Raw genomic sequence first — 26,524 nt, 5'->3', positions numbered from 1 at the left:
TGAGGATGTAGGTTTGATTCCTGGCCTCGCTCAGTGGGTTAAGGATCTGGCATTGCTCTGAGTTGTGGTGTTGGTGGCAGACACGGTTCCTACTCCATGTTGCTGTGGCTGTGGTGTAGGCCAGCAGCTGCAGCTCCTATTTGACCCCTAGACTGGGAACTTCCATATGCCATGGATGTAGTCCTAAAAAGCAAATAAATAAATAAATAAAATAATGTGACTAATTTTGAAGAATATATATGCCAGAAATTTCCTATCTACATCAGTGTTACCCTGTTCAAGCTGGCTAGTTTTGGAAAAATTGTACCTGATGTAATTTCTCTCTCTCCTTTTTTTTTTTTTTTTTTTTTTTTTAGGGCCAAACCCACAGCGTATTGAAGTTCCTAGACTAGGGGTCAAATAGTCAAATCAGAGCTGGATCCCCCGGCCTATGCCAAAGCCGTAACAATACTGGATCCTTAAGCCACTGAGCAAGGCCAGGGATTGAACCTGTATCCTCATGGATACTAGTCAAGTTCATTACTGATGAGCCACAGTGGGAACTCCCCCGATGTTGTTTTAGAAACTTCTCTTTGGGAAGTAATTTCAAAGCCTATGACATATTTATTAAGGAAAAGATATGATTACAGGCTGAAAAGAATTTAAGACTCAGGTAAAAATGAGTTTGAATTGTAATGTTTACCACATATTAGCTGTTTGTCTTCAGCCAAATCATTTAACTTTCTGAGCATCTTTTTTTTCCCTATAAGGTTGAAATAGTAACTACTGTCATTGGATTATCATGAAAAACAAATGAGAACATATACATAAAATTCTGGAACATAATAGATACTCAGAAAAGGTTAGTTTCTTTATTCTTTCATTCCTCATTTCTTCTTTTCTCAGACAATGAGAGGTATCAGAAAAAGGAAAACATCTCTCAGGTATAAGATTGTCCTTTTTTAATATCTTTGTTGGAATCATTTTACATTTACAGAATTATGAAAAAGTTAATACAGAGAATTTCCATAGGCTCTACACCGTTTCCCCTATTAGCAACATCTTAACTGGTATATTTATTATAACTAATGAACCAAGTCATTATTTTTGACTAAGGTCCGTAGTTTAGACTCCTTCAGTTTTTCCTAATACTTTTTTTCTCTTCCAAGGTTGTCTTTTTTAAATAGCCAAACACTATTGGAAATAAAATCTGGTAAATAAGGTTAACAATTGAATTTTTCAAAAATGGGTTAATATAAATAAATGAGGGTGTGGTTTATAAACTGACACATACAGCCATTTTCAAAGGAGACCTCCAGAAATATGTTAACCCAGACAGCACCACTGTAACTGGAGAGTGGGTTCCCCAGCTAAGTCCTGTGCAGAACAGCTCAAACTGGTATATGCGATCACGGTTGCAAACAGCATAACGTGTTAAATTTTTAAACTCCCTTTCTGATCATTCTCACCTTCATCCCCCACTTACATGAAGAGCCTTTCAAATTGGAGCAAAAATTATGGTGGGGACAGAAAGAGGGTCATCAAAACATATTTCAGGATATTGGAATCCCAAGATAAAGTCTTTAATTGGACCCATGATGTAAACTTTGATTTTTCAAGGATAAAAGACTACAGTGAATGATACCTGTACTCTACAGTAAGTTTACTTCAGTTTCTTTTTGTATATTTTATAAAGTAAACTAAATAACAAATATGCCTCAAAACTTGTGAGAAATAATGCTTACATCTTGAAAGACTTAGCCATGAATGTTTGGTTTGAGGTTCTAGGAAGCTATGGGTTTCTTTGAGAGTTTGCCGAAGTGCTTTAACTTAACAACAATACATCCCTTATGCTGAAATGATGTTTTGAACATCATTCTCCTAGGTCCTCATTTAGCCCCTTGCATAGTTAATGTGACCTCAGAATGGAATATGCCTGCTGCTGGCCAAAGGGCTGAAGTATTCAAATCACTCAAGCGTGTTACAGCTAAGGATTAACAAAATCTCCCTCTATGCTCCAGAGTAATTAAAACATGCAGTTTTGGGCAAATCTGAGAATTGGGAATACACCTGAAATTTCATAAAGACTCATTAAACCATCAAAGATAATCCAAAGCAAAACATACTCCTATGTTTACTCCCTTGGTTTTTGCATAAAAACAGGACTGTTTGCCTGCCTTCTGCAAAAATGAATGCTCCTGACTTGGGCCTCTTACTTACATAGTAAAGAATGCAGAACTTGTTTTGGATAGACATTTCCTTCAAATTACAAATTCTATGCTTCTGTATCCCAAAAAGACCACAGTCCTCAGTGTACAGAGCAATTAAACTCTGGGCACAGACCTCGGAGAAGTGAAAAACATTCAGCCGCTCCTGTTTTGTTTTATACAGAGTTGAGACTATAACTGAATACTCTTGTAGAAAGAAGAATCCCATAACCTCTAGGCTCAGGCACCCTATGCTGTTTTCTGTAGCTTGCTGCTAATGAAGCTAATGCTACCTCTACAATACCCATGTCACATTGTTTTCCGACCACAAGTCTACATAGACATGCCAGTGTTCTGTTATCCCTCTTAATCCTGATATTCTGGTAACTTTTTTCCAACTCTTCTTAATAATTCTACATCCGAAAAGGAAGAGACAGTAGTTCAATAAAATTAACGGAGAACAGAAGAGGAGATGCAACTGGACAGATGCTATTAGTACAGAAAACCACTGAGCAAATACTTTGTAGACATGTTAACAATCCCTGAATTTCAAGTGTTTTCAGTAATAAAGAAACATGTCCCTTTGACAAGTTAGAATAGGGAACCGGGCCCCACTTCACTTGCTCTTTGTGGCCATGGGCAGGCATGGATGCATCTCAGTGGCCACATGCCAGAGAATGCAGTAAGCTCATGGGCCCTACTCATCATGGGTCTAGAAGTGTTTCAAAAGAGAATTTCCTGTTTCTCTAGTCAATGAGAGAGATGGCTCAGTGGAAGCTGAGCAAGTAGAACTATAGGCCAGGCCCATGTCAATTCTGCAGGTTCAATCACATTTTCACATCTTATTTAAATAATTTCCAAGACTTGTCTGGTTGTTTCTAATGCCTGTGACTAAATAACCAGCAATTAGAATAAAAGCAGTATTTAGTGAAGGTATCATATTGGGGGCAAGGCCATCATCAATACAGGAAAAAAAAAAAAAAAAAAAAGAAAGAAAAAAGAAACAAAGAGCTTCAGCCCACAAGGGTAGCAGAGTTTTTTCAAAGGTCAGCTACAGTGGTGCATGCAGAATTTGTTTGCCATATCCATTATGTGTATCAGGGGAGTGTGGCTTTGGCCATATTTGTATGATTAAGGAGCTAATGGATCACCTTGCAGTGGCTGACCTCTGAATTAGAACTGCTTCATAGTTCCTGTCAGAGTCAGTGGTTTGCAAAAAATCAGCAGCTTATATGTAGTCAATGCAATAAACTATGTTTACCAGGAGCTTGGACTAGAATGAGTTTTTAAAAATTACTTGTCTAACTATTAAACTTATAAGTTTGTAATTTATTTATAAATGAAGATTTTCATGTATAGAGTATTTGTTCTCGGCATATTGTCTCAAAGACAAAGGGCTCTATGCTTAACAACTTCAATTATCTCTCAATTGCTTTATCTTCATATACTTCTCTCCAGCACTAGACATTTTGACAATGTATTCATATTATAAGAGAGCCTTAAAATATGATACAATGAACACCTTGGCACCATAGCTGATTATTGACTTCAATAAAATGAACTGTTAATAGTTAGAAATCCCATACTCATCTCTCAGTACTCAACTTAATTCAAAATGAGAAAGGAGAACAGGTTTCTAGTCAAAACTGGCCCCTTAGTTTCTCATATCCATAAAAGTGAAATATTCCACAGAAATGCTATAGTAGGCTGCAATTTTGAACTGGACCCATATCTCTTCCAATTCTAGCCTTGTCATTTATAAGCATCACCCAGCTTCAGGTGCCTTGTCAAGAAAACAAGGTTAACATCTTTCCCACTGAGGAGTTCCTGCTATGGCTCAGTGAGTTAAGAACCAGACTAGTAGCCATGAAGATATGGGTTCAATCCCTGGCCTCACTCAGTGGATTAAAGATCCTTCGATGACACAAGCTGTGGCATATGTCACAGATGCAACTCAGATCCGGCATGGCTGTGGAAAAGGCCGGCAGCTACAGCTCTAATTTGACCCCTAGCCCGGCAACTTCCATATACTGCAGATGCAACCCCAAAAGGAAAAAAATCTTTTCCACTGAGTTGTTTCAACCCTTGGATAAGAAATTGCATGTGATGGAAACTAACAATAATGACCACTCATTCAACAAAGATGTTTACATCTAAATCTTCCTGTTCTTAACAGATAGAAGTCAAGGAATTTCTTTTGACCTGGAGAAGGGCAGCCTCATGACATCAGTACCTTTCACATCTTGAATCTGCTCATATTTTCCTAATCCCATGCAATATACATTGCCACAGATCACTTAGCAAACATTTCTGATTCTCAGAGTTTAAGACACTCATTCAAGACCAAAAATACCAAAGGTCTATTTGGAGTTAAGACACAAATTTCCTAAGAGCAGTGGATGTGACTAACTTGTCTACAACACAAGATGCACATAGACACACACAAGAAATTCTTTGAGACATTTGCTATGTAAAGGACTTTTGAATGTCAAATCACATAACCTCTCTGAGCTTCATCTCTATAATTAAATTAATAATACCAGCTTCACAATGCTATTGGAAATATCAATGAGAAAATGTACAAATATCTGCAAGAGTAGCTGGACACTTTGTAACATATGTAACACTTTACTTCAATTGTCCTGAACCTCAAGCTTCCCCCATATAACCGGCAAGCTAATAAAAACATCCTCCCTTAAAATTGTATCCAAATCAAAATCCATCTGCCATATATTTACAAGTATAAATATGAGTGTTTTACACTGCATCCAGTCTCTCACAGATGGATATATAGTATCATCTTAAATAATCTCTGTATCCGAAGTATAGAAATTCTCTTTGAAAACTTTCAGCCTGCCAAGAATTTGGCCTACTATTTTGTGACTAAGACAAGGCCTCATTCTGAATCAGCAGCTACCTACACATCAGTGAGAATTACTTTTTCAAGATATAAACCGCTCATGCTTATCATAGTCTACATTCAGGACATAATCTTCCCTACTTTCAGACGGTAGAAGAGAATAAAAACAGACCTGAAATGGAGAAGAGTCTGTTTGGGGCAGCCTAGTCTCTTTCAAACATATGCCTCATGATTAATTCTTCTCTCCACAAGACTGCTATGAAGTTTGCAGTTCCTCTCACACTGCTTCTTAGGGTATTTTTCAGTCATGTAACTTTCACCATGGTCTGGTCTTCAAAATATTTGGGTCTCCCTGCAGTCATCACTGACTGGCTCAGCCCTAAGCCAATGCCACCTGAAGTTGTTTACTATTTGCAGGGTTAAGATTCAAGAGTAACACCCAACAGGACACAGGGCACTGACCAAAGCACTCGAGTGGAGTTCTGGGGATCATTCTGCTCCGTCCCCAGCTGTTCAGCTTGGGAAGGTGGCCAGGGGAAGGTCAGGATGACTGCTGAATGATGGGCCTCACTCAGGAAGCTATGTACGACCAAAAAGGGACTGATTTCCATATCTTAATAACCAGTAAGGCCATACCAGACCCTCTTTCCAAATATGTACACTACTGGATGGAAAACCAGAGAAATAGAGTCCAACATGTTAGAAGCTACTTAAAGTACCCAACATTCAGAGACACTTGTAAGGGCACAATTATGAGACTCTTGAAATCTCTATTTAAATACAGATTGCGTGAGAGAAAACTCTCAAGGCATTTGGATCTATTATTATCACAATAGTACCTATTAGTTGAAGACATAGCCAGCAGACACTGTGAAAAGCAGGGCAGAACCCTGGGAGGTAGGAGAAACTCTGGTCCCAAAAATTGCGAGACTGAGGGAAACAGGGAAGGTGGGAGGGTCCTGGGATGGCCTAGAGTCTTCAGGAGCACTGAGCATAGAATTGATACCACCCAGCTGACCCACAACACACCACTTCTCGCCAAAGGATTTATGTAAGGTTACACTCACAAAATTCAATAGTATATAGGCTAATGCCATTTTTGGTTTGGGTTCCCCCCGCCCCCCATTTTTTAAGTAAAGATAAGTGAGCAAGTTAATTCAATGCTGTCAAACCTTCTCTAGCCTCTTTTATAAAGACATATTGATCAACAGTTATTTAAAGGTAGGGCTTTCAATGGCCAAAACCTCTTAGAGAAATTTAGATCCTCTGTAAGCAACACATCAACCCATTTGTTTGAAAGACAACTAAGAAGTGGTTCGACTGAACTCTTGTGAAATAACCACAAATGGTTAGGCCCAGACTTGCAGGACCATATAAATGAATTGCTAATAACAAAAGGTGTTTTCTTTTTTTTTTTTTTCCCCGGAAAAATCCAGCAAACTATCTTAAAAAGTGGATTAGATGGTTTTTATAACCCTCATTCTGATTTGAACTAACTTCTCACTCACTGAGAATAGAAGAGTAGAGGTAATTTAACAAAGCTTTTGAGCATTCTGGTCTGTGTCAGTATACATCAGACACCAAAACTAGTTGCATTTTAGTACCACTCTGAGTAAGGTTTTGTGTGCTATTCAGACAACTTATAAGCTAATTAAATTCTGCTATACTGGAAAAATTCTCCCTGGCTTTTCAATGTGTTTGATTTTAACACTGTATTACAAATTCTTTAATATTGATTATTTTTCTAATGGAAGATTCACTCCTAACACATAGATGTCATTATTTTTCTCAAACTGAAAAAATGCAAAATCTTAGAGCTACATGTCACCTGACACCCAATATATATGTGGATGAGAATATGGCATCTCTTGCTAGAAAGCTCTTTATGAGTGTGGGAGGGCTAGAGTGGGGATTTGAAACAAAATAATCTTTTAGTACAGTGTTAATAAGCTTTTTTTTTCTGTTTTAGTTCTACTTTTGTTCTCCTACCTTAATGACTTCTGAAAGGGCCCAGTTATTATTATTCCAGAAGAACTGATTGCCGGAGTGTGGGAAAGAAAAGGGCAGAGAAGCCCAAGAGTTAGTATTTATGAAGCAGGAAAAAAAAATTTTTACTAAGAAGCCAGCAAAGTTAGATAATTCTGGATAAAACAGAAAAGCTGAATGTTGCACACAATTTGGAGATTAGCACATGGGCGGGTGGGTTGAGTTGGGACAGTCACACTAGCAAGATTTATTTGAAGGCAGGATACTGGGGTAACAGAGGTGAGTATGAAAAGACACAAAGAACATGGTTCCTTCCAAATAGGCACCCCCTGAAACTTTTTTTTTTTTCCTTTTTTTTTTTCCAGGGCCGCACCTGAGGCATATGGAAGTTCCAGGCTAGTAGGCAACCGGAGCTACAGCTGCCAGCCTACACCAGAGCAACACGGGATCCAAGCCGCATCTGCAACCTACACCACAGCTCATGGCAATGCCAGATCCTTAACCCACTGAATGAGATCAGGGATCAAACCCACAGCCTCATGGATCCTAGTCAGGTTTGTTAACCGCTGAGCCACAAAGAGAACTCCCGGCACCCCTAAATCTTGATGACAGAAATGGTATCCACCAACCAAGATTCTGGAAGCTGGCTTTTTGGGTTCAAACTCACTGCAATGACTTTGAGAAAGCTACTTAAGTCTCCATGTATGATGGGAATAACGAGAAGACCTACCCCACAGTATTGTTAAAAGGATTAAAGGAGTAACTTTTGTTAAGTGCTTAAAGCAGTCCCTTGCAAATATATGATGCTGTATTTTTTTATTAAACAATAAAATGAAATCAAAGAATATAAAATATGTATGAGATATATATGCAAATAGGGATTATCAAGTAATTTCATGTGACCCGTTCACATGAATACCCTTAGAACATTCCATAAGCCATATGGCTTCCTCTGGCTCTGATCTTAATTTGAGGTAGGAGTCCAAAAGATTGAAAGTCACCATCTTCTGAATCCCTAAGACTTTGACTGTCTATGCCTCTACCAGTGAGGGCACAGCTAAGCCTAACTTCCAACCCTTCAAGGAAGCAACAGAAACAGTTGAGAAGGAAATGTGATTCAATTAAAGTCCTGCCAGTACTTCCGCAAACTTATTTTCAGAATAGTTTAATTAAAGTTTCTGACATGAAGAGAGCTATTTCTGTTCATCTTTTCAGGGCTGGTTATGGAGGGAAAAAAAACTGAAACAGGCTGTTTCAGTCAATTTGTAACAATATGTTGTACAATTGAGCTGGAAGCACACAAAGAAAGTTAGTCTATATAATTTTTCCTCTTATAGAGGTATTCATTAGAGAACAAACTTAGGTCTCAATAGGATAATGTTCAGGCAAACAAATCAGAGGAGAACACAGTAGTTTCAAAATGTTCAATGTGGACTTGGTGTCCAAAATTCTAATTGTGTCCCTATTTTATTGTAATTCATTCTAAACAGCTACAGAATGGACAAACTGCACTAATTAATGCAGTACTTATTAACTACTTAGAGCTGACATTATGCGCAATACTCCTATAGATTATAAATATATTATGATTTTTAAATAACTGAAATGACAGACAATAATTATCTGCCAAGCATCCGGATGCTCCACTCCTTAATATATCCATATTAGGAAATGAGTGCTATATATCAGCAAAATGTCTAGGAGCCGTGCCAGCTCTCTGAAAGGAACAGAAAAGACCCATGGATGTGAATTCTCAACCATCTTTCTCTCCATCCTCTAAGAATCCCACCAGGTCACAGAGCTGGGTCACCTCTTCTCTTAGCCTAAAGCTAGAGATGGCTCCAGAACTATTTATTCAATCCACAGTGCATCAGTTCCACTTGTCAGCTGGCCTGGGCAGGTGAACCATGGCGGGACTTGTCGGTCACCTAGAGGGTAGCAGCTGTTCTGAGCTCTGAAGTGGCTCACGTCGAGAGCGGCAGCTTCACATTGTGCGCCAGAAAGCTGCATCTTCCTGCCCACGTGGACATGTGTGCAGCCTCCGCACACCTGGGCCAGGGCTTTGGGCCCCATCCATTATGCCAGTGATCACACAAGCCTCCAGCTTCCTGGGGAGCTAAGGTGAGGAATGCTTAATTGCACTGCAAAATAGCTTTTGCAGGAACAGATGTAGCCTTTCACATTCTGGTGACTTTGGGGAGGGGTGGGAAGAGATGAGGGGAGGGAAGAGAAGGGATGGAAAAGGTGAAGTAAGTAGAGGGAAGAGGGAGCAAAGATGTGAAACCTACTAGACTCTGTATCACATCTCACCTGACTCTATCACAACAGTGGTGAATGGCCTGGGGGAGGGATTTAGTTGTCTTTTGAACAAATGTGTTTTACTTGATTTAGTTGCACAAGGAAAACAGCATACCCCCTTTTTCAGAGCTTGATGAAAATCTAACTGACATTCTATAAAATGTGCACATTTAAAATGGACAACTTGAGGAGTTTTGACATAGGTACACACCATGAAACCATCACCACAATCAAGATAATGAAAATATCCATCACCACCAAATGTGTCCTCAGGCCCTCCTGTGCTCCCTCCTCTCCTGCTCCCTTCCAGGCAACTGGATCTTGAACTTTGCAGTCCATCAGTTAAACTGGTATGAGATAATTGTGAAAATAACTGGGAAAAGAACACAAGTGAACAATAAGGAGATTCTCTTTCAAAGAAAGTTAGAGTTCTATTGCCTCCCCTGGTTCCAGAGCTGGCTCTAGCAACCACCTTTGAAACTCTAGTGTGAGCTTCCTTTCTGCTCACTGGGAACACCGCATACCAGCTGGATGGCCCAGAGACCAGGGCTGCCCCTGACGGCCATGCCGGCAGCCTCCAAATGTCAGAAAACACACTAATCCAACCAGTTCTTCCCCAGCAAAAAAAAGAATTGAATGTAACCTTTAAAGAAAAATAGCCCATTTAAAAAAAAAAAAAGAAAGAAAGAAAGAAATTTATCCTGAAACCTAAACACGTGAGTCCCAAGTATCTGACTCGGAGGCAGGTACTGAAATTCTTGCCACTACCAAAACCAGTGGACTGAAATCTGCCATTTTGACTTCTAGAGAAGAAAAATCATTACTCGGCAAAACAATCCCATTCTCAAAGGGAATATCCATGCCAAAACAAGGTGCCCGAGGGACACGTCAAATTAGAAAGGATGGAGAGAAGAGACATGAGAGGATAGCCTTGCAACACTGGAAATGAGAGCAACAGCGTGGCCTTGGTGGAGCCGTGTCACATTTTGGGACATGTTTCCCCTTCTGTAGATCAAGGAAATCAGCTATAAGCCCCCTCCTGCTTTCCAAGCTCCAAAACTCAGCAAGGTACAAGGAGAGGAAAGAAACAACAACAGAACCAATTAGATTCAGACTGGCCAGTATATATGTATGACATGTGGCTTTAAAAAACAAAACAAAAAACAAAAATACTCGAAACCTCAAGACCTACTCTAGCCCAAAGGCCATATTGAAAGCACAAATGGGACATTGATCCCCAAGAGTCACAGACAAGCCCTTCTGGATCTGGGCCCCAGACTCCAAGACACCAAGCAATTTAAGAAGATGAGTCCAGGAGCCCAGCTGTTTCTACACCAGCACATCCACTCCAAACAGCAAAATAATTCCATCTGACCATTTCCTTTGTTGTGCAGTGTAGTGCACTCTAAATGCCAGCAATGCCACCCTGGCTTTGCTGGCATTTACACTGCAAGTTCACAGGCCTGTGAAATACATTCTGTAGTGTCAGTGAAATCAAGGCAAACCACAGGGTCAGTGTGCAGTCCAAGCTCCCAGAGTCAGATCCCGGTTTACACTCCCTCCCTGACACTGCCACTTCCTGCTTGCAGTTGAGGACAGTAAGGTTTAATGGTTTGGAGGTTTTTCTCTTCTCATTATTTTAAAGAATGAAATGGACTCTCCCTAGAAGAATTTTTTTCAGAATGAAGAAAAACATTGCTAAAATTATCTAAGAAATGGTTCTCAAACTGCAGCGTGCATCAAAACCACCTGGAGGGCTTTTTAAAACAGACTACTAGGCCCCACCTCCAGAGTTTCTAATTCAGTAGCATGGGATGGGGCCTAACAAGTTTGGTACTGATGCTGCTGGCCTGTGGACCACACTTTGAGAAAAACTACCTTAAATAATTTCCCTTTTTTTTTTTTTTTGACTTGGATAAATAAAATTCTTGAACAATCAACAGCAAAAATAATAGTTAATATTTATCAAGGGCTTACTATGTGCTGGATGCAAAGTGCTAAGTGATTTACTCACAGGAATCACGTTATATTTACACCTCATACAAGCCCTTGGAGGTATCCTTCACAGGTAAGGATACTGAAGTTTAAGGAGATTGTGAAGAGAAAGAATAGCAGAAGAAAATGCCAAGTCCCATGGTGATCTCTGGGGAAACTGAGGTAGCCAGTAGGATACTGAATCAGTATGCATTTGAGATCTGAAAATCGCACCTGAACAAGTGCAAAATCAAAGAGACAAGGGAAAATTGGCACAACATATACTTTAATTAAAGAAAGAGAAGGGGAAACAGCAGTCTGCATAGAAAATGCCTGGGTTTTCACAGGAAATGAGCTAAAAGATTCCACACCCAAAAAGCCCATCACCACCTCTAACTGCATTCTCAGCACCAGGGACAGAGTTCTCAAGCCCTACCACCTTTAGGACCAAATAGGAAGTGATGGTATTGTCATCGCCACTGTCATTGTTAGCATCAATAATATTATCATCATAATCAGACATCTGGTTGTCCCCAGATGATACCACTTCCTTTGAAGCCCTCTTAAGATCTGGGGTTGTTTCCGTTTTTGAATTTCTTTTTTCTCTCACTTCACATACTTCAGAATGTACAGTTGGAGTATGTGCATTAGAGTAAGCAATGCTAGGGACTTAACACAGTGGAAGTTTCTTTCTTGCTCATGGAAAGTCCAGCTTAGTGACCAAAAGGAGCCAAGATTCAGAACCCCAGGAATCCTTCCTTTTAGTGACCCATCAGCCCCCAGAGCCTGAGAGCCCCCCAGGGACCCTCTGCATCTGTCAAGGAGACAAGAGGAGGAAGGGCAGTGCACACAGAAGGTTTCTAAAGGACAGGTTTGGAAGGGCTGAGCATACTTCTGTTCTTGTTCTGTTGACCAGAATTGCATCACATGTCCACACTTAATTACAGGGAAGGCTAAGAAATCTGGTTTGTATGTCTAGGTCCCATCAGTGCATATCTAGGGAGTGTTGCCACAGCAGAACCCCTTCCAGACCACTGATCATCCTCTTCCTTCATGAGAACACTTCAAGTCCTTAGCTTCAGACTTCCTTAGGCCCCTACAGACTTCTCAGGACTACCTTTCACTTACCAATGAACTTAGAACACAATTTACTGTCTTTCTCTCTACATTTGCATCATTCTTAATGCCTTCGATATCTCCACAGATGAGCCATTCAACATCATGTCCTGTTTCTTGACCTCCTCACCTCTAGTAAGCTTTTTGTTCTATCTCACCTCGACCCCCCACCCCAATCCCATAATAATAGTGGAAACACTCCTAAGAATCTCCAATGCCCGCCTACTGACAACCATCTCTGATCCTTGCAGTGCACTCATATTGTTATTATTCCCATTTCAAGACTGCCTGACATCATCAAAACATCAACCTACTGACCCCCCAATGTTCACCACTCTCACCCCCTACCTGCTCACTCTTTTGGTTACCCAGCTTAGCATCTAAGTAATCACTCTTCTAAAAACATTGTTAATTCCTTTATCTTCTCCCATTATACCCCAGTCATTATCATCACCTCCCCACACTCCAAACCAGCTAATTTGTACCAGCTGCCTATCCCATGCTTGCTCTCAATCAGCTAAAAATGTTCTTCACAAATATTCCAGTATTTCTCCTGGAAAATGGTTTAATTACATTTCCCCACCTCTTTAAAGTGAGGTTAGGACAGAGGTAGCCAACTACAGCCCATATGAGCCAAATTTAGCCCAATGCTCATTTGTATAAATACTTTCTTTTGCAACACAGACACACTCATGGGTTAACTAATCATCTATGGCTACTTTGGTGCTCCAATAGCAGAGCTGAGTAGTTATGGCAAAGACTGTATGTCCCACAAAGCTGAAAATATTTACTGTCTAATCCTTTACAGAAAAAAATTCACCAATTCCTTGTTTAGACTATCGTGTTCAGTGTCACCTGAGTTTTAATAGCCATAAAAAAGTTTTAATAGGCATTTTGAAAGTTTTTTTTCATTAAAGGGTGGTAAATCTTAATGCTTGAATTAAAGCTATAATATTCAATTATCTGTAAAAATAATTGATAGAGTCCCTGCTGACACCATATAATATGACTATATATGTGTCTATGTCTTCTAATCCAACTTGCATTTTTTTGAGTACTTTAAATCATCTTCCCTTTGGAACCTGTAATAGCCCTATAATGAGGGTAGGACAGATATTACTGGCTCAATTTTAATGATAAGAGCAGCAGCAAACTGAGGCATGGAGACAAAGTGACAACCCATCAGATAACTGCACCTGGGCTGAGAGGAAAACTCCACAGTCTGGCTCCTCGCCAGCTAGTGCTGTCTCATTCAGCACTGCTGCCTCTCACAGGGAGAAGGCGCCTGCCCTTGTCCTCTGTCCCCATCATCACTCCCATTACAGGACTTTGTATCCAGAAAATGGTAAACCCCCACCCCCAGCCAGAGACCAGCACACTAACTTCTGGCCCACTTCCCAGGGCTTGGGGCAAATGCCTACACAGAATATCAGAGTACAGACAGCACCATACCCAGGTTCAGCATCATTTTTCTTTATGAGAAGGTAAAATGTAATTGTCAAGGAAAAAAAAATCACCGCCTTCCTTGAATAGAAACCCTGCCAATCACAAAAGTGAGGGTAAATTGTTTTGTCAGTTTCCCTAGTTTCTTCAGTCCTCGTCACACTTTCTCACATATGCCTTCCTCCCAAATGGGATGAAAGATGACCTTCTGGTCTATTTGTGGCTCACCTAGAACAACGTCAGCTTAAGACTGCTAATTGCTTTCAAAGTGAGCAGCAGAACTGGGATTATGTGATTATGTTTAACACATACATCTTAAATTGGGAGACAAAAAAAAAAAGGCTGTGCAGGACTTCCACGGAAGGTCATTTAGCCACAGCTAAATCTGACTCTGGAGCCAGCCAGCCAGCCAGCCTCACCAAACACCCACCCATGTCTCCTACCTTCTAGAATGAACATTGCTCATAGGTCCTCCCCATTCACAATCCTCAGGGACTTGTCCAGCCAAGTGTGTTGCTGTGCATCTTTTGGCTCACTGATCCCAGTCCAGCATTCATGCATGTTGCACGCATTTGAGACACTCCAGGGAGAGACCCTGCATGTGTAAATCAATGAACAGATGAGTCTTAACCCCCTATCACTTTCTCATTATGACAAATACACCACTTGAGCACATCTCCCAGCCTGCCACCTTCCTCAGCCTTTGTCCCTGTACCTCTTCTCCCTCAAGCTCCAATCCATTCATCACTGACACCAACGTGGCCCTCAGGATGTCACGGAGGGAAGTACTGGACTAAGACTAGCAATGTGTTCCTGAAACTACCAGGAAAGGAACTAAAGACTCATTTCATAGGATAACTTCCTATGGCAAATTGCACACAGGAATAGATTTGCAGTAAACCTTGACTCCAAACCAAAGTCAGAATAAGCTAACAATGTGAACATTGTACCTCAATTTTTTCTTTTATTTATGTCCTTCCATCCATCATCCTACCAAGAAGTCTAAGCTCTTGAAAGCAGGAACTATGTCTTACCTTTAGTAGTATCTACAGCCTAGCACAAGCACTGACATGCAAGGGACACTCAAGGCTAGTATAATCAATACTCTTAGATTGTAAAGGGTTTGGAGTTTTGTGTTATCTTTATGGAGTCATAGCTGAAAGTTACATGCTATGTGACCAAAAAACAATCCTAGACAATGTTGATTTTACCTAGATGGACCATCCTAGCCAAAAATCCAATCTGCAATAATACTTTCATCCAATCTCAAATGCTTCTAGCAGCAGCAATCATACTTAAAATGTTCCATGAAAAAATGTGTTGACAACTTTTTAGCACTTTTTCAGTTTGATTTTTTTTTTTTCTTGAATACAGGACATAGTTGAAAATAGAGCACTTCCTATACTACAAAGCTGGACTCTCACTCATCTAAACTGGCTGTCCAGTCATCCTATCAGGCAATTCTAATTGTTGTTCTCACGTGGAATTTAAGAGGACAGAGTCCTGACAGGCTTGATAGTGACCAGCCCAGGTCACAGAGCAGCTCCCAAACCAGTCTGCAAGTGGAAATGAGAATTCCTGGTAGTGGTGTATAAGGTTACCACACTGAAAGGCACTCTATTTCTGAGATGTTTTTTATAAATAGCCTTGCTAGGATACCACCATTGTCCTTGAAAAAGTGGCTTTTTCCAAAAGCACTGCTAAGCAGTGCTGAGCTATACGAAAACCCTGCAGTGTCAGCTTCAGTAATGTGTATCTTAGAAATGGGCATATCTTATAAATGAACACTGAGAGCCAAGCCACAGATGAAACATTAGTAGCAATGCATAAATAAGATCCAGAGGAGGAGGACATACTAGCTAGACTGCCCCTTATAAAAGACCAACACATATTTATATTTTCCATGGATTCATTTTTTTCTTTTTTAATAAAATTCCAAATCCCCCTAAGCACAGACACTTTATAGTAAATCAAAAGGAAAAAAAGAAAAAAGAATTACAGCATACATTTCCACATCCTTCATAAGCTAGAGGAGAGTGTTTGTCTGACTTGTTTTTGTTATGTAATTCCTGGTCTACTTCATTAAGAAAGATTTCAGTCTCTTCTAATTCAAAAGCTACGTTGCATCCTCTCTTCTTTACCTTCACTCATCCTTTAATGACTGGTGGTTAGAAAACATGCCAGGAAAGTGTTCCTTAAAATAACCGGTATTATTTGTTATTTCAAGGAGTTAACAGTTTCTTGAAATGAACCTAGGCATATTTAATTCTCAACACTCAGAAAACTATTGTCCAAGGTGAAAAGTCACCTGTGTTGTAATTAACACTAAACATTTCTGTGATGCTGTAGAGAGAAAAACCTAGAATTGACTACAGTTCTGGAAATATTTTGAATCCTTGCAAGCATATGTTACACCCATTATAGATAAAATTTCTGGGTCATGTCTCTGGCGATAAGTAAGTGGCTGTTTGGCATCAGCTTGTGCATTGAAGGTGAGCCGGTACAATGCCCTCCATGGAACCTTTTAATCAAAGCTTGCACAGAACCAGGGCTCCAGAGGTGATCTTATTTCTTCTCAAAGAAGAGAGGCAGCTCTGTTTCAATTAGTACCTCAATCCCAGAAAACACTAGCAGAAAACCACACAATCAGAAAGAAAAACAAAAAAATTTAAGGCTTTCGTCAATTCAAAAAAAAGAAAGTAGGTAATTAAAGGTTAAAAATGCCCTGAAATCTTAATGTGGCAGTATAAACACGCCTCATGATACCATGGCAACAAGCTCTCTTTTTTAATGAAATTGATTAATTAGTCTGTGAGCTTGCAAAATGTCAGAGCAGAAGGATTGAGCATACCTCTCTCCACATGCTCAATGACTTACCCTGCCTCCCTCCTTCCTGAGCTTGTCAATCGGAAACACTAGAGGTCGATCTGTGGAAGAAACCTCCAACTACAGCTCTGTTTTAAATGCATGAAGAATGTGAAGGCTTCAATGGTATGCATTCCAAATCAGCTCTGAAGATCCAGAGATGGGACTGTCTCAGATACATAAAGCTCAAATGAACCACAGCAGCATTTGACTGGGGTCTGGGTGGAAAGAGGATTAGGAAAGTAGTTTTGCAAACTGAACCAGCTAGAAGCAAATGTATGTGTGTGTCTGCATATATGATATAGCTGTGAAGTAGAGAGATTACTTCCACAATTCATACATGGAACCCTCATGTTATAGTCATATCTTATATGTATATATAAAGATAAGTGGATGCAAATATATTAGCATATTTTTACATACACTGTAAATCACTAGGAGTTATCAGGCAGAGGAACAAAATAAAATCTTCGATTTTCTTGCTTCTTCAGGGTAAGGGAGATCATATTTTTTGCAAGCAGAAGCAAGCACTATCTTTGCTCCAAGACCAAGCCTAGTCAGAATAAATATATGAATTGATGGCCACACTTCTGTCTTATTTTATTAATACTGTCCATTCACATACAAAGACGACTCTACACAACATCTCTCTACTGCAAGGGTTTTTTGTTGTTGTTGTTGTTGTTTTTCTTCCAGCCACACCTGCAGCACACCTACAGAAGTTCCTGGGCAGGTAGAACCTAAGTGGAATTAGAGCTGCAGCTGCAGGCCTATGCCACAACCACAGTAATACCAGATATGAGCTGCATCTGTGATCTATGCCACAGCTTGTGGCAATGCCAGCTCTTTAATCCACTGAGGGAGGCCAGAGATCCAACCCACATTCTCATGGACACTATGTTTCTTTCTTAATCAGCTGAGCCACAACAGAAACTCCAGGGGTGTGGGGTGGGGGGGAGCATAGAAACATCTATCATTAAATCAGCACTATTTGCATTTCGGAGCAGAAATCTCTTTGTTGGAAACATTCTTGTGCATTGTAGAATGTTTAGCAGAGTCTTACAATGGCCTTACCCACCAGACGCCACTACCATTGCCCAGATGTGACAACCATTTGTCTGCAGACATTGCCAGATATCCCTGGTTCAGGGAGGTGAATGAAGGGCAAAATACTCCTCCATTGAACACCACTGCATTATAATAGTCAGTGAGTAAGAAAAAATGGAACACTATCTCCTGTGGAAATCAATGAAGATCATCCAAATGATAATAAACAGAGCTATTTATTCAGAAATAGTTATACCCAGGGAGGGGGCCCCCCATCCCTTGTGACTGACAAAGACTCAAACACAGGCAGGGGAGTGGAAAGCTTTAGTGTGAAAAAAAAAAGGGGGAAGGCTTCAGGGGTGCTGTGGTTGGCAGTTGCTGGGAAGCTGGAGGCAGGATACCTTATGAGATTGTTTTAGAAGCATATTTGGATTCCTCTGCTGTTCCTGAGTTGGACATGAGGGCAAAAATTAGGAAGCTGGAAGTCACTAACCAAGTTGGTTTTTAAGTACCCACCACAATCCCTAGAGGCATCTGCATTAATTTCCTTTTGCTGCTGTAACAAATAACCACAAACTTAGTGACTTAAAACCATATAACTATTATCTAACAGTTACGTAGATAAGACTGACTCAGGTTTTAGGAGGCTGCAATCAAGGTGTAAGCAGACCATGTTCCTCCTCAAGACTCTTGAGGAAAATCCATCTTCTTACCTTTTCCAGCTTCGAGAGACTGCTCACTTCCTTGACTCACTGCCCCCTTCCTCCCTCTTCAGAACCAGCAGCATCTCATCTCTTTGCTCAACCTACAGTAGCCACTCCCCCTCTGAGTCTCCTCTTCTGTGTCTCCCACGATTTTAAGTGCCCCTGTGATTACACTGGACCCACCTGGATAATCCAGGCTACCCTCCTGATTTTAAGGTCAGCTCATTAACAACCTTCCTTTACTAAGTATTTCATTAGGAAATTAATCATAAATGAATTCTATCCAAAACCTTAACTCCCATCTTCTATCTAGCATAATGTATTAGTTGGTTCCAAAGGTTAGGACATGACATCTTTGGGGGCCACTTATTCTTCCTACCATAGCATCAATAAGCAAATTGTGGTCCCTGGACCAGCAGCACTAGTATCACCTGGGAACTTGTTAGAAATGCAAATCTAAGGACCTGCCTCAGATTTTCTAATCCAAGAGCTCTGTGGGTGGTCCTAGCAACCTGTGTTTTAACAAGCCCTCCAGGTGGTCCACATTCAAGTTTGAGAAACACTGATCCATACTCCACATCCTCTTTTCCACCCTAAAATTTTGTGGTACAATTAAATTCCTTAGAAATATGCTATTTACCAGAACAGTGTTTCCAAAATGTAAAGTCTACTTACATCACTCCTCTACGAATAATCCTTAAATGCATCTCACCCTGGTTCCCAATGGATAAAGTCCACACTCCTCAGCATGGCATGCAAGTTTCTTCACCATCTCACCTCGAAAGTTTCTCCACATCATCTTTCTCCTTTCCACCACCATCACGAAGCTTCTTGCAGCTCTGAGCTCTTCCAAGTCTTTGATGCTTCACACACCCCGTTCACCCTCCCTGAAAAGTTCAACCTCTTTTCTAGCAAACTCTACCTCCTCCTTCCTAACATCACTTCCTCCAAGAAACTGCCCTGACCTCCACAGGGAGTTGGGGATTGTATCTTCTGTGGCCCTTGGTATCTTGCATAAAACTCTACATAGCACTTTCATGGGATTGATTTTTACATGTCTGCCTCTCACCCAAGACTCTGAAGCTTTCATGTGCCAGGACATGATAACCCAGAAGAGAGGGACAGGAATATGAAAGACTATCTCTGAATGTTTAAGTGTATAAACAAATGATAACATTTAATGAAACATTACTTCAGCCAAATACCCAGTAATATCCTAAAAGCAATTGCTATTATACAAATATGTCCAGAAAAAGGTTTCCTGAAGATAGATTAACATTCTGGTGACTCTAAAAATAATCACCTTAATCTTCAATGAGAGCAAATCCCTCAAGGGCATGAAAATATTACTGAAACCCTCCTCCCACATCCCAAACCTATTTCTTCACACCTTATACTACTTCCCTCTGAATAACCATCTTGAACCTGGTCAAAAAGCATGAAACAAATAATTAGATCGGAGTCAGCTTGGCAAAGGGGTGCCACGATTCACCCTTATTAGTGTGCTCCAAACAAACGGCCCCAGCCTGGCCTGGTGGGGTGGGGAGGGAAGGGGGAGAAGTCAAGTCCTCAGATTGCTATAGAAAGAACACCTATCCTGCACAGACACCAGGAATTATCCCAGCTAGTTCACTGAGGAGACACTGATTCGTAAGCTTCACCCTATAGGAGGGTGGAGAGAGGAAAATAGCGCAGACAGCACAATGGGAATTGCAAGTCAGGATTTCAAGTCAGGCCGCTAAAGAAAAGTTTTCCAGATTGCAGATAGTAATTAGTTAGTGGGGCATTTAACAATTTATTGAGACTGCAACCTGCATTAATTTTCATAACATATAATGTTTATATAGAATATTTTTAAAATAGGAGTTCCCATTGAGGCTCAGTGAGTTAAGAACCCAATACCAGTGACTGTGAGGACGCAGGTTTGATCCTGGGCTCACTAAGTGGGTTAAGGATCTGGCATTGCTACAAGCTGTGGTATAGGTTGCAGATGTAGCTCAGATCTGGTGTTGCCATTGTTGTGGGATAGGCCTATAGCCGCAGGTCCAATTTGACCCCTAGCCCAGGAACTTCCACATCTCACAGGTGCACTCTTAAAAATTTTTTTTCTAATTTTCTTAAATAAAAGGAACATTTTAAAAATAGAACAGAATAGGCCAAAGTGCATAACATTTAGAAAGGGTTAAGTATTGTTGAGTGAAACTTCAGTCTCAGTCATTCATACCTGCAAACATGTACGGTTGTGATAGCAAATATTTTATTGACTATGACTCAAGGTTAATATAGTTTGAAAAACACTCCTCAAAGGATGTTGGAGTGATGCTGGACACTTCTCCTGGACAGCCCTTATCTCCTCAGCTGGAAGCGATTTCATCCTGAAATGTCTGCCTACTTTGCACAGTATAATTGGCATGGGGCACACATGACTTGTGATTCAGTGTAAGTTTGCATACATGTCCTAACTTCTCAAATGCCCTCTCAGCTCTTTGTGGGTCAGGACAACCTTCATTCCACTTCACAGTTTCCTCCCAGCCCAGCTCGGGGCCTTGTACACCAAGTAGATTCTTAATGAATATTGGTGGGTTGGCTGAATCTTACAAACCATCAACTTTATTAAGAGACTCAGGCAAAATTTTTAGAGGGGAAAAAAGAACTTCAAAGAAAGTAAAAAAAAAAAAATGAAAGTATGAACCTATTAAATATTCAGCAATCATGTCTAATTGTCCAATTACGCTGCTACTTTGGGATATATCTGACTTGAGGCATTACGGTTAAACCGGAAACAGGGTGTGTGGCCAAGATGACAGAGTAGGAAGACCCTAAGCTCACCTCCTCCCATAGGCACACCCAAATTACAACTATTTATAGAGCAACTAACTATGAGGATACCTGAAGACCAGCAGAAGAGAGCTCCCACAACTAAAGATATAAAGAAGGAACCACAACAAAATGGGTAGGAGGGGCAGAGATGTGGTACAGTCAAGACCCACAGCCCCTGGGGGGCAGGGCCCAAATACAAGAATAATCACGGTTGCAGAGGTTTTTCCCAAGGAGCAACGGGTCCAAGCTCCAATTAGGCTCCCCAGCCCAGGGGCCCTGCACTGAGAAGATAAGGCCCTAAAAGGGCTTGTGTACAGAGAGCCATAGGGCTGTAGCAATCAGAGACTCCATTCTGAAAGGCCACATGCAAAATCTCCCATGCTCCAAGTCCCAGCCAGAACCAGTAATTTGACAAAAGCCTACCTCATATTGACTTGATCAACTGGCATTCCCCTAGGGGTCTTGGCAATAGCCACTTTTTGGAGCTCGTTTTGCTACCAAGACATTAATGCCATCAAGCACCATTTTTCCCTCTAGCCTATTAGCATTATGGACTTATCCACCCACAAGCAGGCTGGCACCACTTCCAGCTCCTCCTTAGGCCCCACAGTCAGCCACCTCAGGACCCAGCTTCACCCACCACAATGGCCCCAAGTGCCCCTAGGCCCTGAAGCTAAACACCCCAATACCTGGCCTTGCCCACCATCAACCAATAACCACCTCATGAGGCAGGGTCTGGCAGACAAGTTTGCCAGGGCCAGCCCCACCAACCACCACATCCAAAGTAATTGGCTCTACTACAACAAAAGAGCCTACAGAGCTCACATAAGGGACACCCCTAGATCATATATGCTTCTGGGCCCCTTTACACTTGCCCTACTTAAGGCCACTTCTCCAAGATTGGGAAAAGTAACCATTCTACCTAGTACATAGAGATAAACACAAAGAATTAGGTAAAAGGAAAAGATAGAGGAATACATTGCAAATGAAGGAACAAGATAAAACCTCAGAAAAAAGGACTAAATGAGATGGAGATAAGTAATCTATCTGATAAAGAGTTGAAGGTAATGATCATAAAGATACTCAGTGAACTCAGGAGAAGAATGAATACAGTGAGAATTTTAGCAAAACTTAGGAAATATAAAGAAGAAGAGCCAGGAGTTCCCGTTGTGGCTCAGCAGAAATGAATCTGACTAGGAACCATGAGGTTGCGGGTTCAATCCCTGGCCTCGCTCAGTGGGTCAAGGATCTGGTGTTGCCATAAGCTGTAGTGTAGGTTACAGATGCAGCTCAGATCTGGTGTTGCTGTGGCTCTGGTTTAGGCCAGCAGCTGCAGCTCTGATTAGGTCCTTAGCATGGGAACCTCCATATGCCACAGGTGCAGCCCTAAAAAGACAAAAGACAAAAAAAAAAAAAAAAAAAAAAGAAGAAGAAGAAGAAGAAGAAGAGCCAAATAGAACTGAATAACTAAATATAACAACCAAATTAAAAATACACTAGAAGGGGACTTCCTGCTGTGGCTAAGGTCACTGCGTAGGCAAGAGTTCAATCCCCAGCCCGGCAGAGTGGGTTAAGGATGCAGCATTGCCACAGCTATGGCGTAGGTGGCAGCTGCAGCTTGGCTTTAGTCGCTGGCCCAGGAACTTCCATATGCTGTAGGTATGGCCAAAAACTTAAATATATATACATATATGTATATATGAAATAATATATATCCATATATATGTATATATGAAATCAATGGTAGATTAAATGATACAGAGGAATGGATCAGTGTATTGGAAGAGAGAGTAGTGGAAATCACCCAAGCTGAACATTGTTGGAGACCACTGAAATTATGACATTCCTCTTTCAGGATCTCCCATTGCCATGCCACACAGGATCCAGCAGAAAAGGAAAAAGAAAAATGAAAAAGAAAGTCAGGATTAAGATGGCAGAGTAGGAGGACCCTGAGTTCACCTGTTCCCACAAACACACCAAAACTACAACCACATATAAAGCAATTCTCCCTGAAAATGACCTGAAGACTGGAATAAGAGTTCTACAACCAAGGTTATAAAGGAAACATCACAGTGAGACTGGTAGGAGGGAAATAGAAGCAATACGAGGTGTATACCGTTGGCAGGTGACTTAGAAGAGGAGGGGGATTATCATAAGCTCAGGGATCCTCCCTAAGGCACAAGGGGTTCATGCTCCACATTGGGCATGCCAGGCAGGTGTCCAGCACTGGGAAAGCAAGCCCCTTGGGCTGGTTTTGAAAACCAGTGGGGCTTATAAGAGGGCTGGAGGAAACTGAGACTCCACTCTTAAAAGATATGCATGCAGGAGTTCCCGTCGTGGCGCAGTGGTTAACGAATCCGACTAGGAACCATGAGGTTGCGGGTTTGGTCCCTGCCCTTGCTCAGTGGGTTAACGATCCGGTGTTGCCGTGAGCTGTGGTGTGGGTTGCAGATGTGGCTCGGATCCTACATTGCTGTGGCTCTGGCGTAGGCTGGCAGCTACAGCTCCGATTAGACCCCTAGCCTGGGAACCTCCATATACCGCGGGAGCGGCCCAAGAAATGGCAAAAAGACAAATAAATAAATAAATAAATAAATAAGGATATGCATGCAGAACTGCTCATTCTCAGTCCCAACAGAGAGGTGGTAGATGCTCTGGCCAGTCTCCCAAGACCATTCCACTGAGTTCTCAGCCCACCTTGGGCTCTGGCTGCCCGTAAACTCCAGGAGAAGCTACAGCTCAGACTGGACTGTGATACCAGCCCTTCCACCAGGTTCCTACCACATCGCCCACCAAAGCAATGACCAACATCATACTCCAGAAGAAGCCATGGCTTGCAACACACTTTGGCTCTAGCTATTATGGCTCCAACCCCAACCAAGACAGCAACTGCCAGAATGCCCTGGGAGAAGCAGTGGTTCACACTGGGCTCTGATTCTAGCCCCCTTAGCTCCAGTCTACCTCTGTCAAGGTGGTGGCCACCTGTGCATCCCAGGAGAAGCAGAGAAGCACAGCTCATAGCAGACTCCAGCTCTAGCCTCTTCATCTCAAGCCCACCCCTGGTAAGGCAATGGTCTCAGCACATGATGGAAAAAGCCCCAGCCCACACTCACTTGAGATCCAACTATCACCAAAGCCACTTGATACACTTGGACTGCATAGTGACATGCCAACACAAGAACACACCTGCAAGACCAAGAGAGGTAACTGTTTCACCTAATTTCATAGAGATAAACAGAGGAAGTCAAACAAAATGAGAAGATAGAGGAACATATTTCAAACAAAAGAACAAGATGAAACCCTGGTGGTGGGGGGGGGGAACCTACTTAAATAAAAATAAGTAATTTACTTAATAAAGAGTTCAAAGTAATGGTCATAAAAATGCTCACTGAACTTGAGAAAAGAATGAAGGCACACAGAACTTTAACAAGAAACTAGAAAATACACAGAAGAACCACTCAGAACTGAAGAATATAACTAAAATGAAAAATATTCTAAAAGAAATTAACAACAAATTAAAAACATAAAATCCCCCAAGACTGAATCAAGAAGTATAAAATATCAACAGACCAATTAGTAGAAATGAAATTAAGTCAGTAATTAAAAAAAAAAAAATCCTCCCAACAAACAAAAGTCCAAGACCAGATGGCTTCACTGGAAAATTCTATCAAACATTTCAAGAAGAATTAATACTTATCCTTCTCAAACTATTCCAAAAAGTTGAAGAGGAAGGAATGCTTTCAACCTCATCCTATGAGGCCACCAATACACTGACACCAAAACAAGACCAAAAAAAAAAAAGTATAGGCCAATATTCTGATGAACACAGATGCAAAAATCCTCAAGAAAATATTAGCAAACTGAATTCAATACATTACACTGAGATCAAGTAGGATTTAGCTCAGGGATAGAAGGATGGCTTCATATCCGCAACCCAATCAGCATGATACACCACATTAACAAAGATAATAATTAAACAATCACCTCAATAGATGCATAAAAACTTTTGACAGTATTCCAAATCTATTTATGATTAAAACTCTCAACAAAATTAAAGGGAATATAACTCAACATGAAAGGCCTAGAGCCATTATCATACTCAACAGTGGAAAGCTAAAAGCATTTTCTCTAATGTTAGGAATGCCAAGAAGAAAAAAAAAGATTAGGAATGCCTACTCTCACCATTTTTATTCAATACACTATTCTAAGTCCTGGCCATAGCACTCAGACAAGAAAAAGAGATAAAAGGGATCCAAATTGGAAAGAAAGAAGAAAAACTGTCACTGTGCAGATGACATTATACTACATAGAGAAAATCCTAAAAACAGCACACACAAAAAAACTATTAGAACTAATAAATGAATTCAGTAAAGTCATAGGATATAAAATTAATATCCAGAAATCTGGTATATTTCTATATACCAATAACAATCCAATGAGGTAAATTAGGAAAAAAATTATAATTACATTAAAAAGAATAAAATACCTAGGAATAAATCTAACCAAAGAGGTAAAGGACTTGTACACAGAAAACTATAAGACACTGGTGAAAGAAACTGAAGATGACACAAATAAATGCAAAGATATACTATACTCATGGATTGGAAGAATTAATGTTGTTAAATTGACCACACTACCCAAGGCAATCTACAGATTCAGTTTAATCCCTATCAAAATACCAATGGCATTTTCCCATGAAATTAGAGCAAATAATTCTAAAATTTTTATGAAAGCACATAAGACCCTGAATAGCCAAAACAATCCTGAGAAAGAAGAACAGAACTGGAGGTATAGCCATGTCCTGATTTCAAACTACACCATGAAGTTACAATCATCAAAACAGTATGGCACAAAAACAGCCATATGGATTAAAGGAACAGAATAGAGAGCCCAGAAACAAACCCACTCTTGTATAGTCAATCTACAACACAGGAGGTCAGAAGATATAATAGTGAAAAACAGCCCCTTCAATAAATGGTGTTGGAAAAATTGGATAGCTATATGCAAAAAAATCAAACCAGACTACTTTTTCACACTATACACAAAATAAACTCAAAATTGATTAAAGACCTAAGACCTGAAGCCATAAAACTTCTAGAAGAAACCATTGGTCTTTGCAATACTTTTTTTGGATCTGTCTCTTCAGGCAAGGGAAATAAAAGCAAAAATAAACAAATGGAACTATATCAAACTAATAAACTTTTGCACAATGAGTGAAACTATCA

General features: G+C 40.6%; 1 long non-coding RNA gene across 1 annotated transcript in view; it reads right to left on the bottom strand.

The window, feature by feature from the left end:
* Positions 1 to 26,524, bottom strand: part of LOC102167127 (uncharacterized) — a 99,277-nt gene that overhangs the window by 41,214 nt on the left and 31,539 nt on the right. The window contains exon 2 of the long non-coding RNA XR_002342721.2: positions 14,307 to 14,458. This is a non-coding gene — a long non-coding RNA (uncharacterized LOC102167127). The remainder of the gene's footprint in view (positions 1 to 14,306; positions 14,459 to 26,524) is intronic.

Source organism: Sus scrofa, chromosome 3 (genome assembly GCF_054392235.1).
Source record: "Sus scrofa isolate SSC_HxYL_T2T_F1_AM1 chromosome 3, Sscrofa_HxYL_maternal_Yorkshire_Landrace_v2.0, whole genome shotgun sequence".
NCBI classification, from domain to species: Eukaryota; Metazoa; Chordata; class Mammalia; order Artiodactyla; family Suidae; genus Sus; species Sus scrofa.
This window is presented reverse-complemented; position numbering and strand designations above follow the sequence as displayed.